Source organism: Artemia franciscana, unplaced genomic scaffold, assembly GCF_032884065.1.
Source record: "Artemia franciscana unplaced genomic scaffold, ASM3288406v1 Scaffold_1510, whole genome shotgun sequence".
NCBI classification, from domain to species: Eukaryota; Metazoa; Arthropoda; class Branchiopoda; order Anostraca; family Artemiidae; genus Artemia; species Artemia franciscana.
The window spans coordinates 18,861-39,158 of record NW_027062853.1 but is presented as its reverse complement, the minus strand read 5'-3'; the positions used below and the strand labels follow the sequence as shown (position 1 = coordinate 39,158).

The 20,298-nt window shown below is 33.5% G+C and overlaps 1 long non-coding RNA gene across 1 annotated transcript; it reads right to left on the bottom strand.

Moving 5' to 3' along the window:
- Positions 1-1,010: 1,010 nt before the first annotated feature.
- LOC136042583 (uncharacterized) lies at positions 1,011-19,458 on the bottom strand. Its single transcript, XR_010621355.1, has 3 exons — positions 19,358-19,458; positions 8,459-8,674; positions 1,011-1,458 (listed from the first exon to the last, which is right to left on the bottom strand). It is a non-coding gene; the product is annotated as an uncharacterized LOC136042583 (long non-coding RNA).
- Positions 19,459-20,298: the final 840 nt, after the last annotated feature.

The following is a 20,298-nucleotide window of genomic DNA, read 5'->3' as shown; positions in this document are numbered from 1 at the left end:
TGTTTAAAAGGCGTTTTATATATTTTTTTTGCTAATCTTCAACATTTTGTAAAATGTCACAAAATATATGCCATATTTCCACGACCTTACTGCATAGTTCTTTTGAAGGACGATAAAAATTCTTCTTCAATAATTTTATTAGGTTCTTAAAAGTTTCCTCTAGGCTTCTCATACAAGCCTAGATACTCATGAAAACGCCCATAAGGTTTTTTGGGGTTAGGATGCTCATCCATAGACCAGAAGCTATCGTCAACGCAAAAGTACTGTATACACTGTTATTTGATTTAAAAATTCAATGCATGAATACAATGCATTTTCACGAAAGAAAAGACACAATTTTAGAGATCAGAGCGGGCATAAGTCGAATCCTCTAAGTTAACAATCTTAAACCAAACAGACTAAATTGAATGAAGAAATCCGGCACAAAAAGAAACGGAAAAGGCCATTAATATGAGTTGTGCAACCATCATTTAACTCCCCAAAACAATTAGTAGCATTGCCTCTTCAATGAATACGCAATATATTTTCAATTGAAATTATTCTTTACCCGATGGTCAATATATTTGAAAGAATGAATTATTTTAGTCATTTTATGATTATTATTACTTCGCCATTAGTAAGCATATAGATACAGTAAATCCTGGCATTGGGGTTTTTGGACAAGCAAGATCCCCTTTCCTACTTTTATCAGGTTCACTCTTTATATAAAAAAGTCCTAGCTACATTTTTTAAGTTTAGCATTAATCCGCAAATATAAAATGGCGGGCCCAAAATAAATCTGTCGAAACTGTTTTTGAAACAACCACAATATCACTTTTCCTTCATGGCATCCCCTTCTTAAAAGGGGATGCTTAAAGTTGAAAGTATACAATAGTTGTTCGTGTATAGTAAGTGCCCTTCATAAATTGTTTTGATAAACATAGTTATGTATTTATTTTAATTTTCTCTATCTTGTACTCCGTCCCTATGAACTATCCCTAGCTCTAAGAACAACAAGCAGTTTGCAAGAATACAAAGAAACAATATTTTATTGATTAAATTTATACTAAAATATAAAATAAAAAAACGTTGTTGTATGTTGAGTCAGGAAGAGGTTCTTTGGCAGGAGCAGAGGCCACATAATTGCACAGTTTCAATGAGCAGTAAATTCGTTAGGTGAAGGATGAGCAAAAAATTGAAGCAAAATTGATTAAAATTTTTTTGAGGGTTCTATTTTTTTAGTAAAATATAAAAAGGGGAGCAAACAAAAAACATACGCGAATTTTACTGAGATTCTATTTAACTTGAGGTTTAGAACCCTTGTTTTTTTTTTTATTTAAACTTTAAAATTATAAGAAACCAGTTCTGCTGCACTGTCTTTTTATGTAAAAATAAGCGTCTATACACAAAAAGACAAATGCAACAGAGAACAGGCTTATACAGAGAGTTCCGAAATTTACTGCCCAGCTACTTCATTATCTAGAAAAGAAAAGAAAAGTCAATCATTTGCAGACAATAGACAATAAATATTTCTGAACTAAAAAATTTATAAAAGGATAAATTTTGAAGACTGGCTAAATACATTACAAGAGCGAAAACCTCAAGCCCATGTGAAGAAAACCTTTTTTCTTCACATGTAATTATGCTTGCTATTAACAAATCCTTTTAGACTTTCCTGGAACATTTTGTGATACAGGAAAAGCACAGATACAAATATATTCCTTAATACTGAATTAGTCAATACAAGATAAATGCTAAATATGAAAATGAGCACTACCTAAGGAGGGGCGGGGGTAGCATGGATTAGTTTTTGGCGGAAAAGAAATTTTCTGGGCAAAAACTTTCATGGGTAGATAAGGTGTGATTTAAAAATTTACATTTTCTAAGAGCCCCACGGAGATAAAACCATCGAATAAGTGATGAAGAACTATATATATATATACATATATATATATATATATATATATATATATATATATATATATATATATATGTAGCTAAGCGTATTTTACTGATTATCAATTCTGGTACCCCTTTTATTGAAATCCTTTGAAATCCAACTTAGTCAGGTCTTGGGGGATGGTGAGAAGGGTGGTGAACTGTATGAGAGTCAGGAAGGTGTACTACGTGTAACAAGGTCGCAAGAAAGACACATTTGCACTATCAAGAACGGCTCAGGAGCGACTAAGGCCCAGCGGCCATGGGGCAACTGTTTTGAGACTATAATTGCTAACTGATTGCGCATGCAACTGTTGTGACAATGGCCTTGAGGAAGTGAGGTCCAACCCACGAGGCAATCCAGATGTTACTGGTTTCCAATCAGTCTAAAACCGGTTCCGAATGAGACCCCAGTCATGGTCACAGTTGCGTTGGAGTGCTGTCCAAGACATTTTCGGAGCTACCGCGTTGATATTGTCCAATTATTTTGGCTCTCAACATGTCAGACCAGGAATTAAACATGAAAGTAGACTAAAAGTAGACTTTTGTATTTTTTCCTCCTTTTGATTCTTTGACACAACTCTACTTTTTAAAACAATAAAAAACTTTAGCGTAAGGAGCGGGGTGTCGAGGAGGAAAAGCCCCTTTCATATACGGAGTAATTTCTGTTCGTTTTAAGTTTTAATGCCGCTCCTTACTTTCATTTCAAAAAACTTGTTCTTTTATTTAATATTGAACTAAATCGGTGAACTGTATGCATCCAGGGTGTCAAAATGGTTCATCTGCAATACGGCAGGAACGGCTAAGATATTTGAAACTTTCTGTAAATACTGAAGGTGATGTTGAGCTAGATCAAATGACACTATCTCCATCCAGGATATCAGAATAAGACGTCTTCAATAGTTCATATACGGTTAATGGTATAGATTAACGCCTTAAGCAACCTACCTGAAACTGTGAGGGAATATTGGACGGAAAGGACAAGTAGATACTAAATTTTGATTTGTTGACCGAAGGGAGCTCATCAGCGACAAAGAATGTTTGAAAAAAAAAATGGTTGTATTGATTCTTAGTTTGAAAGTGTGTGTTATTAGTGTGTTATATTCTTAGTGTGATCTCTTTTATTGATCTCATTAAAATTTCAGGCCGTGAAGACACCTCAATAAAAGTTTCAGAACCAAGGGAATCGCAACTGGAAACAAATCTTGTCAGGGATTCTTCATCTCCTTTTTTTTTTTTACAACAAATTGGAACTATATTACCTAATATACTAGCTCAAAATGCATAAATGTAAACAACCAAGCTATTAAAGCAAAATATAACACACACACACAAAAATTCCTACAACGAAGTGTTTGATCATTATTCGTCTATATCAAAGGTTGTAACAGTAGATACGACGGAACAGCTTCACCCCTCAAAAATTCCCAAAATTGTTCATTTTTAAAAATACTAGTACCCGTACCCAACCATTTGTAGTTCTATAATATATAGCTATTTTTAGAATTCCTAGCAAAATTTTGTCCAGAATATGAAGAGCAACCCAAAATCTTTTTGCTTTTATTCATCAATAAAAAAAATATCAACAAAACTTACAGAAATTAATTTTTTTACTTAACTTTACTAATTTAACTTAACAAACAGAAGATGTTTCAACAAAAGAAGTTTTTTAAAATAAGTACAGAACTAATTTAAACCAAAGGGGAGCAGAAGTAGTGAAAAAAAAGTCATGCTTAAAACGTAAATAAATCATTGAAAATAAACTAATGAAACCCTCTGACAGACCGTATTTCAAACAGTAGGTGGTGCAAATATCGTAGGTAAATACCGCTTTGTAGGGCTGTAATGAGAAAAAGGTAGATATAGCTAGGGCACAATCTGCGGATAAAGGATGACAGATTACCAAAAATTGTCCTTTTCAGCCAACTGTCTAGGGCTCAACAGAAAGCAGGTTGTCCGCAGTTGAGGTGGGAGGATGTCATTTAAAGGGAATAGAAAATTCCTGGAAGGGTGTAAAGAGGGAGGCTCTGATAAATTGGAATAGAGGAGCGTGCGTAGCTGTGTTGGACTCCAGTGGCTTGGTGCTGCGGTGAGTTCTTCATAGTAGTAGTAGTAAAGAGAGTGGAGGGGTTTCCCCTCTCCAACTCCCCCCAATGTCATCAGATCCGGTCGGGATTTAAAATAAGATTTCTGAGACACAATATCATTCCAAACATCACATTTCATTAAGATCCAATCACCCGCTCATAAGTTAAAAATACTTCATTTTTTCTATTTTTTTACGAATTAACCGGCCCCCCACTCCCCCCCCCCAGATGGTCAAATCGGGAAAACGACTATTTCTAATTTAATCTGGTCCGGTCCCTGATACGCTTGCCAAATTTCATCGTCCTAGCTTACCTAGAAGTGCCTAAAGTAGCAAAACCGGGACCGACAGAATTTGCGATTGCTATATGTCACTTGGTTAATACCAAGTGCCATAAAAACGGAACTTGGATACCAATAGATATATCAAAAGAATCGAAGTTTTATGCTGATTTCAAATATATAAGTTTTATTAAGTTTATTATTACCCATGAAAGGTACAAGTCTGAGAAAATTTGCCTGGTTTTTGAAAAAAGGAGGAAAACCCTCTAAAAGTCATAAAACCTTTATGAAAATCACACCATCAGATTCAGTGTATTATAGAATCCTACTGTAAAGGTTTTCAAGCGCCTATTTGAAAAAACGTGGAATTTGGTATTTTTTGCCAGAAGAAAGATCAAGGATGCGTGTTCATTTGTTTGTTTTTCCCAGGGGGTGATCATATTGACCCAGTGGCCCTATAATTTCGTAAAAAAGCTAATTTTGACGGAAATTAAAAGTTTGTACCCGATTTAAGTCACCAAAAAAATTAGAGGGTAACCAGGCCTCTCCCATGCCCCTTAATTCTAAAAATCGTCCGATCAAAATTTAAACTGAGCCGTTTTGCTCGGCATAGTCGAAAGGCCAAAGAAAAATACTTTTGGAGATATTAACACCCCCCCCCCCATATAGCCCCTAGGGAAAAGTCTTTTAAGTTACAAAAGTGCCTATTGCTTAGGTATAGTATTTGTTATTGGGAAATATGCTCTAATATTAAACTTAACCCCCTCCCCCGAACAAGGAAAATTCTTCATGGGGAAGGAAGTTTTCAGGGGGAAATTTTTCGGGGAAAATCTTACACCAGGGGAATTTGGAAGAATTTCTATAGGAAATGGTTCTTATGTCTTGCTTTCTCATTGCCTGCTCAATTTTAAGCATGTAGATGTTAAAGGTAATTGTCCAGGGAAAAAAAAAAAAAAAAATCAATAATTACATTTTACATCTGGAAAAATGTCAAAATCTCTTTGGTTTATTATTTATTAAGACAAGCAGAAATGAAGTCTTGTAATGATGCCATTTTCAATGGAGCCTAATTAACGACTAATAAGTTTACCTTTAAAATGGCTTTGTACATAAGATAATCTTATCCATAACACATCTGAGAGCACTTTTAATATGTGTTTCTGGTGTTGAAAATTTTTTATTCCAATTTTTTTTTATTAAAAATGCTTATTTTCTTTTCGTTTGTAAAACGCCACAGAATTTATCATATATACCCCAGAATTAGAATAAGATCTTTCAATCTCTTTACTTTTATATGAAGGCTCGTCCTCTCCTCTACCTTATTCTTGGATGTCCTTAGGGAGAAAATGGGCTTGGGAGGGGACTAGGCGCCCTCTAATCTTTTTGGTTACTTAAAAAGGGCACTAGAACCTTTGTTTTCCATTTGAAAGAGCTCCTTTCTGATCTTATATGACAATTGGATCAATACAATCAACCCTGAAGATATATATATATATATATATATATATATATATATATATATATATATATATATATATATATATATATATATATATATATATATATATCAAACAGTTTGTGAAAACGAACTGTAGTAGGGAGTAACCCTGATCAATAGTAACCAAAACTCTAAAAAATGGAATTTTGGTACCAATAGTTACATAAAATGAATTGCATTTTAATGCTGATTTTAAATATATAAGCTTCATCAAGTTTAGTCTTACCCATCAAAAGTTTTAAGAGCCTGAGAAAATTTGCCTCGTTTCAGAAAATAGGGAGAAATACCCCCTAAAAATTATACAATATTAACGAAAATCACACCATCACTTTCAGTGTGTCAGAAAAGTTTCATCCTGATCTCTCGACTCTTGAGCGTTTTCCAAGATTTAAGGTTCCCCCTTCAACTTCCCAACCAGACCTGGTATGGATTTAAAATAAGAGCTCTAAGACATGAGTTCCTTCTACATGTCAAATTTCATTAAGATCCGGCCACCCGTTCTTGAGTTAAAAATACCTCTATTTTTCTAATTTTTCCGAATTAACAACCCCCCTCCAAACTCTCCCAAAGAGAGCAGATTCAGCCGGGTTAGGTCAATTAAGTATTTAGGACTTGTGCTTATTAAATATCCGCGTTATCTTAGTATTTCCTCTCTACTGGCCGCAGTCTCGTTTGAGGTTTTTTTTTGTGGAGTTTTATCTCTCTTTGTTGTTTATTGTCATGTCTGGCCAGTTCGGCTTAAGAACTTTCATTCGTCAAGCTTACGGGCAACAATTAGCCGCTTCTGTCAATTATTATTTTTCTTTGGTTAAAAAACATGCAAATTTTCTTAAAAAATTGCAAGAAGGAATCAGTGATTCCTAAGTCTTTTAGGAATCACTAATAAGACCAGCGTCTTATTTGAACGCACCAGAGCGACAAGTTTAAGGAACATGACCATATTTTCCATTGACAGATCGACCCCTGTGCATCACAATGCTAATAAAATAGATGCAGAATATTTTTGCAGCTTCTTTTACAATAACTGTGATGAATGATTTGAAATGAGTGAGTTGAATGATTTTGCCGCTCAATGCAAAAGTTCTCGACGATTTTGAAGTTTTGAGCTCTAAAATAATTTATAAATGCAAAACGGCTTAAGAAAGCATCTTTACTGAATAAAGGACGCAAAGATTTCTTAGTAGCTATTCTTATGGTAAAGCCAAAGTAGACTTTATAAGCGACATATCAACAAGTTATCATATTTATTTAAGAGGGTAGTTTAAAGTAATTTTACCTTTGTTCCGAGAGGACGTTTAGAATAATTTTACCTTTATTTTAAAGTTAGAAAACCGTGATCGGTGTATTTAGAGTATAGTATTTAATAGCCTCTAAATCTTTATCTACATTTTCATATGTGTTTTGTGACATTTGCAAGGTATAATTTAAACATTTTTTTTTAAGATACGATTAAAAGAAAAAAAAAAGGACAAAAAGACTATGAGAGTAAAAGCCCATGAAGCTGAGCGGGAGTATTAAAGTTGACCAGGGCTAATATCCTACCAATACATACTTCAAACCACAGGTTTGTTAAATTACAACTCTATTGATTTCAACGGATTTCCAATTCCGCTACCTTAAACTACCCAGAACAGATTTTAACTCCCAGGATCAACTTTAGCAACAAATCAAAATGGTTACTACCTTTGATGACTAGGTCTACGGGAATTCTAAAGAAATAATATCAGTCCAATTTGTTTGAGCCCATCTTGCACTTGTACAGTCTTAATAAGTTTTAGGGACGTCAACAGACCTTCAGATATAGACCCCAAAGTGACGACTTATTTAAAATAAGGAGCATCAGACTAATTTAAGAAAACGGTTTTAGAGTAGAACTCTGATTCCTTTTGGGTTATTTATGATTATAAAGAAGCTGTTTTTGAAAAAGCATACTCTACACAAGAGGCACATTCAGTTTATATTTATTCTTTCTTTGCAGCTTTTATTTTTATTTTAGTTGCTAATGGTGATACTATTTTGCCTTTGTAATTGCCAGCATTGCATATAAACTATTTTTCTGTTTTTTTTTTTTTAAATATATATGCATTTATTTTCCTTCAACTGAATGACAGTCTTATTTTATTCAGCAAAATAAATATTTCAGAATATTACACAAAGTTTCTCCAGTATTTACCGTCTATGATTTTTATCTATAGAACAAGGTACTGAAGAGTGCAGTCTTAGGCTGCAGACTTAAACAGCCTATACTTATAGACAATTTATGTACGATTCTCAAAGTGAACTTTTACGATGGATCGATATCAGTAGCAAGACAAGCAAATTTTTATGCAAGTAATAAAGGGACTCTACAACACCATCTCCAATGTGTTTGATATAGCTGATGTCAACCAGAGTAAATCACCATTAGCCCAGGCGACGTAAATTAGCCAAATTATCAGCCTTAACTTCGGCAATGCACGATAACAATAAATTCTATATATTTACACTGAAGGATAAATTGACAGTAAGAGAGTAGACATTTTTCATTTTACTGCAAACTTCACAAAATGATCAACTTAACATAAGCAATGGAAAGTTTTGTTTGTGAAAAAAAAAATTCTATTTGATAGAATTGAGGGCAACACCACCATACAAATTCACTAAATTAACTTTTTTTTTGTTAGTAAACTTACTTACCATCAGACTCGACATATTTTGGGCATCCTACTTGATTATATACTGGTGTCCATACTACAGCTTGTGCAGCAAATATCTGTCATGTTAGAATCGCCGTCTAGTTTACCTCTTAATTCATTGCTGAAAACAACTTCGACTGTGTGTCCACGTTCAGCGAAATATCGATAAACTAGTTGAACACCCTTGGAGTCAAATTCCTTCTTGTTTTTACGCAGCCTAGAACATAAGTTTGTGGGTCTTATGAATGAGAAAACTTATGAATGAGCAATGAAAAAACTTTAAAAGAAGACTGCTATTAGTATTCATAATTGGATGCACTGTTTTTTTGTTTTTTTTTTTACAAAATTACACTAATTGCAATTTTTTAAGAAAATTTGCATGTTTTTTAACCAAAGAACAATAATAATTGACAGAAGCGGCTAATTGTTGCCCGTAAGCTTGACGAATGAAAGTTCTTAAGCCGAACTGGCCAGACATGACAATAAACAACAAAGAGAGATAGAACTCCACAAAAAAAAAAACCTCAAACGAGACTGCGGCCAGTAGAGAGGAAATACTAAAATAACGCAGATATTTAATAAGCACAAGTTCTAAATACTTGATTGACCTAACCCGGCTGAATCTGCTCTCTTTGGGAGAGTTTGGAGGGGGGGTTGTTAATTCGGAAAAATTAGAAAAATAGAGGTATTTTTAACTCAAGAACGGGTGGCCGGATCTTAATGAAATTTGACATGTAGAAGGAACTCATGTCTTAGAGCTCTTATTTTAAATCCATACCAGGTCTGGTTGGGAAGTTGGAGGGGGAACCTTAAATCTTGGAAAACGCTTAAGAGTCGAGAGATCGGGATGAAACTTTTCTGACACCCTGAAAGTGATGGTGTGATTTTCGTTAATATTGTATAATTTTTAGGGGATATTTCCCCCTATTTTCTGAAACGAGGCAAATTTTCTCAGGCTCTTAACTTTTGATGGGTAAGACTAAACTTGATGAAGCTTATGTATTTAAAATCAGCATTAAAATGCAATTCATTTTATGTAACTATTGGTACCAAAATTCCATTTTTTAGAGTTTTGGTTACTATTGATCAGGGTTGCTCCCTACTACAGTTCGTTTTCACAAACTGTTTGATATATATATATATATATATATATATATATATATATATATATATATATATATATATATATATATATATATATATATATATATATATATAATTTTTCTTCAGGGTTGATTGCATTGATCCAATTGTCATATAAGATCAGAAAGAAGCTCTTTCAAATGGAAAACAAAGGTTCTAGTGCCCTTTTTAAGTAACCAAAAAGATTAGAGGGCGCCTAGTCCCCTCCCAAGCCCATTTTCTCCCTAAGGACATCCAAGAATAAGGTAGAGGAGAGGACGAGCCTTCATATAAAAGTATCTTACATGTGCTTACTTCAAATATTTTGTGTTTACTCCAATTGTTATTAATTTGAATGACAAAATTCAAAGAGATTGAAAGATCTTATTCTAATTCTGGGGTATATATGAAAAATTCTGTGGCGTTTTACAAGCGAAAAGAAAATAAGCATTTTTAATAAAACAAAATTTGAATAAAAAATTTTTCAACACCAGAAACACATTAAAAGTGCTCTGAGACGTGTTATGGATAATATTATCTTATGTACAAAGCCATTTTAAAGGTAAACTTATTAGTCGTTAATTAGGCTCCATTGAAAATGGCATCATTACAAGACTTCATTTCTGCTTGTCTTAATAAATAATAAACCAAAGAGATTTTGACATTTTTCCAGATGTAAAATGTAATTATTGATTTTTTTTTTTTTTTACCCTGGACAATTACCTTTAATATCTACATGCGTAAAATTGAGCAGGCAATGAGAAAGCAAGACATAAGAACCATTTCCTATAGGAATTCCCCAAATTCCCCTGGTGTAAGATTTTCCCCCTGAAAACTTCCTTCCCCATGAAGAATTGTCCTTGTTCGGGGGGGAGGAGGAGCTTAAGTTTAATATTAGAGCATAATTCCCAATAACAAATACTATACCTAAACAATAGGCACTTTTATAACTTAAAGACTTTTCCCTAGGGGCTATGTGGGGGTGTGTGTGTGTGTTAATATCTCCAAAAGTATTTTTCTTTGGCCTTTCGACTATGCCGAGCAAAACGGCTCAGTTTAAATTTTGATCGGACGATTTTTTGAATTAAGGGGCATGGGAGTAGACCTGGTTACCCTCTAATTTTTTTTGGTGGCTTAAATCGGGTACAAACTTTTAATTTCCGTCAAAATTAGCTTTTTTACGAAATTATAGGGCCACTGGGTCAATATGATCACCCCCTGGGAAAAACAAACAAATGAACACGCATCCTTGATCTTTCTTCTGGCAAAAAATACCAAATTCCACGTTTTTTTCAAATAGGCGCTTGAAAACCTTTACAGTAGGATTCTATAATACACTGAATCTGATGGTGTGATTTTCATAAAGGTTTCATGACTTTTAGAGGGTTTTCCTCCTTTTTTCAAAAACCAGGCAAATTTTCTCAGACTTGTAACCTTTCATGGGGAATAATAAACTTAATAAAACTTATATATTTGAAATCAGCATAAAACTTTGCTCTTCTTGCCTCGTCACAAGTGCCATATGAGCTCTTAGCTCTTGTTTACAGTTTCGGCTACTATTGAGCCGACGGTTCGTTACTACGAACTGTTTGTTTATCGTGCCTTATGTGAATATTAGGAATTTTGATTTTGTTTCTTTTGTCATTACCAGCTGTCTTTTTCTTTCTATTGTATTCCGTTTATTGCTAATTTTACAACGAATCATTAATAAACTCAATTTAAGTATCTGAGTATGGTAAAATATGCTTAATTCCAATGTCTTTCAAACAGGTTTTTTTTTTTTTTTTTTTTTTTTTTTTTTTTTTTTTTTTTTTTTTTTTTTTTTTTTTTGTTGCTAGTACTGACTACATAGGATGGAAAATTTTCTAACAATAATTTAATTCCGCTTTGCTGTGCATTTTACGTTATTTTACACAAATTCATTTTCCGTAAATATATTTTATTTTTTGTACATCCAAGGATGAATGGTAGAAATAAATCAGAAGAAAATAAAGCAATCTATTTCTTCACTCAAATGGGAACGTTGTTTCAGAAATGATACTCTTTAGAAATGTTGTCTTTTCCGTTTTTTTTGTTTTGTTTTTTATGTCGTTGTTAGTTTTTTGATCCATAAAAGCTGCATTTTAAGTAGCTGTGCCATATAGTTACTATGCAACTAAAATTAAACACTTCCCGCGTCAAGTGGTTATGTAGTGCCTTCATTATTTCTAGATTTCTGATTGTCTTTACAATGCTTGATCAAACTGCAAATTTTAGTTATAATCTTCAGTAGACCTCCAAATATATTCTATATGTAGGAGTTGGAGCGCATTTTCCCAAATCAAGTTAAAATGGCTCTAAAAACAAAAAAAAATAAGCCGTTTGGTACCATAAAGGTACTATTTAGTACTATATAGATACTTTAGTAATGTATAGGTAAGTATGTTCTAAAGAAAACTGGCCCGTTTCTGTTGATGCTTCGGTCATGCAGGTTTATTTTAGTTTTGACATGATCTTTGAAAAAAAAACTAAATTTCAACTGGGGGTGTATGGGTTTGGGTGGAGTAAACAGAGGGATGAGAGGGACAGTTGCCCTCCCTTGTCCTATAGAAAATTACAACCCTATAGCTAGTCAATTCAAAAAAAAAAACTGAATTTGGCCTAGCAGGGTCAGTTGTGACCACCTTATCAATGTATAGACTTTAGCCAAAAATCGTCTGCACTGGGACACTCATCCTTTTTATTACCCGATAAATGTCCTTTTTCTCTTTATTATGAATATTCTTCAGGCGCTCTTTCAGTGAATCGTTTTTTCAAGCTTAAATTTGGCAAAAATTATATTGGCTTATTAGTGTGTTTTTATGAGTGACCATACCAGCTGACTTAATCCTTTTTTGGTTATTTTGCTTTCTTTCTATAGTCAATTGAAGTTACAAACGCTGATTGACAAAGGTTTCTTCTTGTTAATCAGCACTGGTCCTTGAAAAGAGAGGACTTTACCTTATTTTCATTGTACTATTTCGAGTTCAGTTCATATTGAGCATCTAGTGACATTGTGTTTAAGTTTTGACCTGTGATGCAGTCTAATGAATCAATCTTTTTTTGCGTAACTATGGGGAATTCACTATCTTTAAAAAATTACATAGACAAAAAAACGGGGACAGTACCCATATCATACTTATTTGCTGCAATATTAACACAGGCCTAGAATATCAATGAGATTCAGAGGTTATGCAAGATTAATTGCTATTTAATAGGCAGTTTTAAAGTGAGTATAATGCATCTGCAATTTTCAAAATAAACAAAAAATGCTGAATAAAATGGGTGGTCAAAAGAGCTTTGGATTACCAAGCTGTAACCCTAAATTAATAATAAACCCCAAGCTGGCTTTGCGGTTACACCTAGAAGGTTCCAGGATCTCCAAAAGTCAAAGAGGCTGTTTTAAGAGCTTATGTTCATTCTTTCAGCGTATTCTCCCCCTCTCCCCTGGAAACTTCCACCCCGTGGGAATTCCTCCTCTCCCAGGCAGATCCCCACCCATATTCTTCCGGAATAATTACACAAACTGATTATTGCTGGAAAAGTAAAGTTACCAATGCTTGTAAATTGGTTGTAAGTTTCCCCGCTTTTTTTAGTCATCTGCTTGAGAATTCAAATATTCGACTGTAAGCAAAAATTTGAACACAATATTTTTTTTTAGCCAATATTTTCTATGAAGAGTAGTTTTGTCGCATAAGTTCTTAATATTCAATTAATATTTTGCCAGATGTTAAAAAAAAAATCAAAATTATATATGAACATGAAAATTTTCAAAAAGGCAATAGTCACATCTCAAGACTGGTTTACATTATTAAGTATACATATTAATTTGAAGCTTATTTTGTTTTCAGGTAAGCGCAAATTGTGTTCTGGTCTTGAAAAGGCACGAGGATTATCAGCCCTATTCATGTTAATTTTTGCTCATTTTGAGTTTAACTCAGCTATTTATTCAATACAAAAACACAGGTTTTTGTAACTGCGAGTAAGGAGCGATATTAAAAAGATCAGAAATTATTCCGTATATGAAAGGGGTTAACCGCTTCTCAACACCTGGCTCTTTACCTCAAAGTTTGACTCTTTCTTACAACTCTACTTTTTAATTCAATAAAAAACTTTAGCGTAAAGAGCGAGGCGTTGAGGAAGGGATAACCTCTTTCATATACGGAATAATTTCCGTATATAAAATATCAAAAGCTAGTTTGTTTTTATTTAAATCCGGAAACTTTTTTAAGTAAAGCGAAGTCTTGATTTTGGCTCACAGCGCATGAATAATTCAAACTAAATTTGCATATTATTATTTTTTTCTGGCTAAATGTTTTTTTCAGTTTTGATAAAAAAAAGGGGGGAGGAGGAGGCGGCCTAGTTGACTTAAAAAATTATTAATCCAAAAAATATTAATCCAATTTTTGATAACTTAAAAAAAAACAACTATAACTTTTTTACGAACTTTTTTGTTAGTAATAAATAAACGTAACTTACGAATTAACTTGTGCAACTAACTTCTATATTTGTATATTTTTATTACGTCTATGAGGCGTTTCGCCCCCTTTTCAATACCTCGCTCTTTTCACTGAAGCTTGAATTTTGTCTGAGAATTTAGAGACCCATCTATACCAGCGAGATAAAAGATAAATAAACACGTAATTATTGGCCTTCTTTTATAAAAAATTTTTTCGAAAATCTGTTCCTCTTGAATGTATGCTCTGACCTTTGAAGGGGTATTTCGACTCATATACTTAGTTCTAAGTATATACTTATACGAGTCTTTATCAAAATTCTTAAGAGTTTGTGCTTTATTTAATGTTTTAGGATGAACAGAGGAGGTGATACGTCATATCATGCAGAGCTTTAATTAGATGAAATTAGGCAGTAAAATCGCCACCATTTTCTCACTGAAATCCAAATCTTAAATTTATAATTTTTGCACTTTTCATACATTTACTTTCTATCATACAAATCCCCTTTTTAAAAATCAATTTTATAAAAACCAACCTGCTTTGCAAAAAAGCAAACCCAAAAAACCAAAACCGACAGTCAAAAATAGTAATAATATCAGTTTATTGGCCTTAGTGCCATAGCAAGACTCGAAAACAAATTTTTGTCAGTAAAAAGAAGCGAATGTTGTGCTTTTCAACCCTGTTGTGACAGCACAATCCTGAAATATCATTTCGACAGCCTAAAGAAGTTAGGATCTTAAATTTACCCTCCCTTTTTATTACGAAATGAAGATTTTTGCCTCCCAGTTGGCTTTTGTGGCAATATGGACAGATTTCCTTGATAAAACTAAATTTAATTAAATACTTTTGACAGTGTGCATCACTAGCAAAATCTCACGGAGATTGTACAAAGTAACTGAAACCTTGTGTCAAACTTGTTTGCAAAACGAAAGTCTTAAAAGTTGGAAACTTATTAAAAAATCGACCATTAAAACCAATTACAGAAAAAATTACTTTCAGCTTAACCCAAACCAGACCAAGCAGTACAAGTTACAAGTCCAATTCCCAAACTACAGTGAAGTAAAAGGGTCTTCATGAATTTTGATATTTAGAAGGACATTGTGACTCAGCACATTTATTTTAAATCCCGACTGGCATTAAGCCTCTGGTTTGCCTTTTAAATCAATCTATTAGTTCTTAAATTGTGTTAAGAGCTCATACCATATGAGCTTGGGGCTCTTAGCTTTTCTTGCCTCATCACAAGTGCCATATGAGCTCCTAGCTCTTGTTTATATATATATATATATATAATATTTTTAGAATATAATATATTTTACACGGTGGAATTGAAGAATGTGATTTACAATTTACCAAGTTTTATATCCATAGTCCTTTTATATGGATACACCAACAACCTTTTTGGATGTTAAAAGCAAGACTGATAATTGACCTAAAATAAATGTGTAGTTGAAAAACCAGTCAGGGTCATCAAGGATGAGTTTATTCTTAACCCTTCTCCTTCTGTATCTTTTAAGAAATATGATTCTGAGCAGTGGATCAGTATATGGCAAGCAAAGAATTACATGTATGTAATTATCCTGCAATCAAGAAGGCAGGGGCTAAACAATTTGGCAGGTGGAAGTGGCAAAGCACGTACCTACAGTAATTTCCTTCCAAATTAAATTTTAAACAGATCTCTTTGATGTTTCAGTGCCCTTCTAGTCATGAAGAAAGAAAAAGAACAAGAGTTAAGAGCTCATATGGCACTTGTGACGAGGTCGGAAGAACCAAGAGCTCATATGGTATGAGCTCTAACAAATTTCTAAGAATCAATAGATTCCTTTAAAAGGAAAATCAGAAGCTTAATGCCAGTTGGGATTTAAAATAAGAGCTCTGAATCACAAGGTCCTTCTAAATATCAAAATTCATATATATGGTATGAGCTCTAGCAAAATTCAAAGAATCAATAGATTGCTTTAAAAGGAATATAAGAGGCTTAATGCGAGTTGGGATTTACAATAAGAGCTCTGAGTCACAAGGTCCTTCAAAATATCAAAATTCACGAAGATCCCATCACCCACTAGTAAGTAAAAAATACCTCAATTTTTCCTCTCCCTTCAGCCCCCCAGATGGTCGAGTCAGGGAAAACAACTTTATCAACTCAATTTGTACAGCTCCCTGACACGCTTACCGATTTTCATTGTCTTAGCACATCCGGAAGCACCAAACTTGCCAAAGCACTGAACCCCACCACCTAACTCCCCCAAAAAGAGTGGATCCAGTCTGGTTCCATCAATCACGTATGTACAACATTTATAAGCATTGTCCATGATTTCCCCCTCGAACTCTCCCCAATGTCAACAGATCTGGTTGGGATTAGAAATAAGAGCTCTGAGACATGAGTTCCTTCTAAATATCAAATTTCATTAAGATCTTGTCACCATTCTTAATTTAAAAAAAAACCTCATTTTTTCTAATTTTTCCAAATTCACAACGCCCAGTACCCCTAAAGAAAACAAATCCGTACCAATTAAGTAAATCTTGTATTCATAACTTGTGCTTATTCTTCCCATCAAGTTTTATCCTGATCTCTCCACTAAAGGCGTTTTCCACATTTCTGCTTTCCAAGATTTCTGTTTTCCCCTTCCAAGAGTTCTGAAGCACACAAGATCCTTCTAAATATGAACTTTCATTAAGATCTAATCACCTGCTTGTAAGGAACAAATACCTCATTTTTTCTAATTTTTCCAAATCACCCCCCCCCCAACTCAACCAAAAGGGAGCGGATCTGGTTAGGTTATGTCAGTAACCTATCTTGGACTTGTGCTTATTCTTTCCACCAAGTTTCATCCAGATCTCTCTGATTTAAGTGTTTTCCAAGATTTCTGGTTCCCACCCCCTAATGACACTGGGATCTGGTCAGGATTTAAAATTAGAGATTCTTCATTAGAGATTCATTAGAGGATTTAAAATTAGAGATTCTAAAGTTAGAGTTTTGAGGTTCTTCTAAACATGAAATTTCATTAAGATACAGTCACTCTTTGGTAAGTAAAAAATATCTCATTTTTTATTTTTTTGAATTAAAAACTTGCCCAAACAGAGCAGAAACGTTCCAGTTATGTCAATCCTGTGACTAGGACTTGTGCTTATTTTTCCCACAGTTTCACCCCAAACCCTCCACTTTAAGCATTTTCCATGATTTTAGGTTCTGCCCTCCTCCCCCAACATTCTCTTCACCGGATCTGGTCGGGATTTAATATAAGAGCTCTGAGACATGGTATCCTTCCAAACATCAAATTTCATTAAGATCCAATTACTCCTTCTTAAGTTAAAATTACCTAATTTTTCAGAATTAACCCTCCTCCTCCCCCAAAGAAAAAGGATCCCTTCCAGTTATGTCAATCATGTATCTAAGACTTGTGCTTATTTTTCTCCCCAAGTTTCATCCCAATCCCTCCACTCTAAGCGTTTTCCAAGATTTTAGGTTCCTCCTTCAATTCCCCCCAATGTCACCTGATCCAGTCAAAATTTAAAATAAGAGCTCCAAGACACAATATCCTTCCAGACTTTAAATTTCATTAAGACCCAATCTCTCTTTCTTAAGTTGGAAATACATCATTTTTTCAAATTTTTCACAATTAAAAAACAGAGTAGATCTGTTCTAGTTATGTCAATAATGTATCTAGGACTTCTGCTTATTTTTCCCATCAAGTTTCATCCTGATCTCTCCACTCTTTAAGTATTTTCCAAGATTTTAGGTTCCCCCCTCCAACTCCCCCCAATGTCACCAGATCTGGTGGGGTTTTAAAATAAGAGCTCTGAGACATGATATCCTTCCAAATATCAAATTTCCTTAAGATCCCATCACCTGTTGGTAAGTTAAAAATACTTCATTTTTTGAGAAATAGTCTCCTTACTCAGAGCCTGGCAATCAAATAATACATGCAGAATTGTTTCATCTGTTGAGAAGCAGACACAACATAAAGGGGAATGATGTAGCTTCCAATGAAATAACAAGTATTTAGTCTAGTATGAAACAGGGACAAAAATAATTTAATGTGATTAACATTAGATCTTTTAATTAAGCCTGTTAATATTATAATGAAAAAAGAAATCACCAATGCAACAGCACAGACACAAAAAAAAGACAGGGAGAAAAGGAAGACTGTTTTCCTACATTAGTAATTAATATAGATCAGTACTTGAATGAGGCCTTAGCCCTACTCATCCATACAATTACATAGGTCAAACAGCATAGCCATACACAATCAACCATAAAGAATAGTCCATGGACAGGCATTTGTGTTGTAAGTAAGTATAAGTTGTCATTTACCAAATATTAAAAAAAAGACAAATAATTCAGAGGCAACAACCCAACACAAGGGCTCATCAGGAGAATACACACTTGCTTATAGGGTTTCAGCACATTAAATTCCCTACCCAGGAAAGTGCCATGCCTACCATGAATTCCCTATGGTAGCCCTGTGTTAGGTATCACCCCCAAAATATATGCCTATGAAAAAACAAATGTGGAACAACCAAGTAACACCAAAACAAGCTTATCATACCTTAATTTTGGTTCTTGTGTATTTAAGTTACCAAATCTATATTAAAACAAAACAATTATTCAAAATTATACACTATGTCTAACCTTTGGCCAGGCCTTTATGACCCTGGATTCATTACTGAAAGTTGCATATTCCTAACCTGTCACCTTTCCAAGATGGGAAGAAGTAGCCTAGCTGAACTGGAATTTTGCTGACACATTGAATGGTTCCTTCAAATTTAATTGCCAATACATTTCTTTTTATTTCTTGAACACCCTAAACTACCTAGGCTATCAGTCAAGCTATTATAAAATTAGCCAAGCTATGAGGCAACACAAAAAACTCAAAGATTTTCTGAGTTACTGTTTAGGCCCCAGAAAAATTCCTGTAAGTTTTAATCACCAAAATTAGCTACTTCGCAAAATGGTTAAAAAAAATAACAGTTTATATAAATGGCTTACCAATAAAGTGAACATAGGCCTATCATTGGTAAATTTCTAGTTAATTGACTTCTTGCTATCTCTGAAAGGGTTTGGTTTAGGAAAATGAAACTAAAAGCTTAAGTATGTCCCGTGAAGGTATTTTAAAGTACCCCCTCCACTCCTTCCCCCTCTAGAGGGCCCTGAAATTTGCCTACATGACAGGTAAACTTTACTGTTGTAAAATTTTGATAAAACAACATTCTCATTAGTGGTATTTCCTTCTGCAAAACCACTAATATAAATCTTCAACTATTCTGTTTTCTTAGTACCACCAAATTATAAATGCTTAACTTACAAACAAGATGTTTAATGATAATTGTAATATTTTTCCATGGCTTCCCTACTCCTCCATCAGGTTTGGGGATGATAAGTTAAATTTCGACGAAAATGAAGAATTGTTTCTGAGGCTGTCAAATAAGCAACCGAAAATTAAGCGAATACTATCGTACATTCAGAAGGCAAAAAACAAAGTGCTTTACTAAAAAATGAAATGTAAGAACCTGGAACTTACATCCATAAGCTAAGGGTTGTAAAAATGTCAATAAAAAATTATTAGTAATTTTTTTTTGTTAATAAATATCTGATTAATATTTTTCTCCCTATCCCTTAACCTTTTTATAGGTCTTTTAAGCCCACGCTGTCATTGAAGATTTTTAAATACTTCATTATATATGCTAATAGAAAAACAAACAATATGGCACAAAAGTGGCTTTCATTAAAAAGTAAGGAACTTATGTTATCGTATTTATGTAGCAGAAATAAAATGCTAGGTATAAACATATATATATATATATATATATATATATATATATATATATATATATATATATATATATATATATATATATATATATATATATAAAATAAGTTGTTTGTCTGTCTGGCTGTCCGCATATGACATCTGAATTATTTCATCATGTACCAATTCAAAAACGAAAGTATTCAAACCGGTGTAGCTGAGTTGGTAACGCGTTATGTTCCAGGTTCTATGTTCAAGAGATTCTAGGCTCGAACCTTGACTTTGGTATTAATACAGAAGAAGAAAAAAACTGAAAAAAGGTAAAAACTACAAAAAAAAACTAAAAAGAAAATAACTCAAAAAGCTAAAAAAAACGTATGAAAATAAAAACTAAAAAAAACAAAAAAAGGGTAAAAACTACAAAAAAAAACTAAAAAGAAAAAAAAACTAATAAAAAAAACTAAAAAAGGCTAAAAAACTAAAAAACGAAAAAAAAA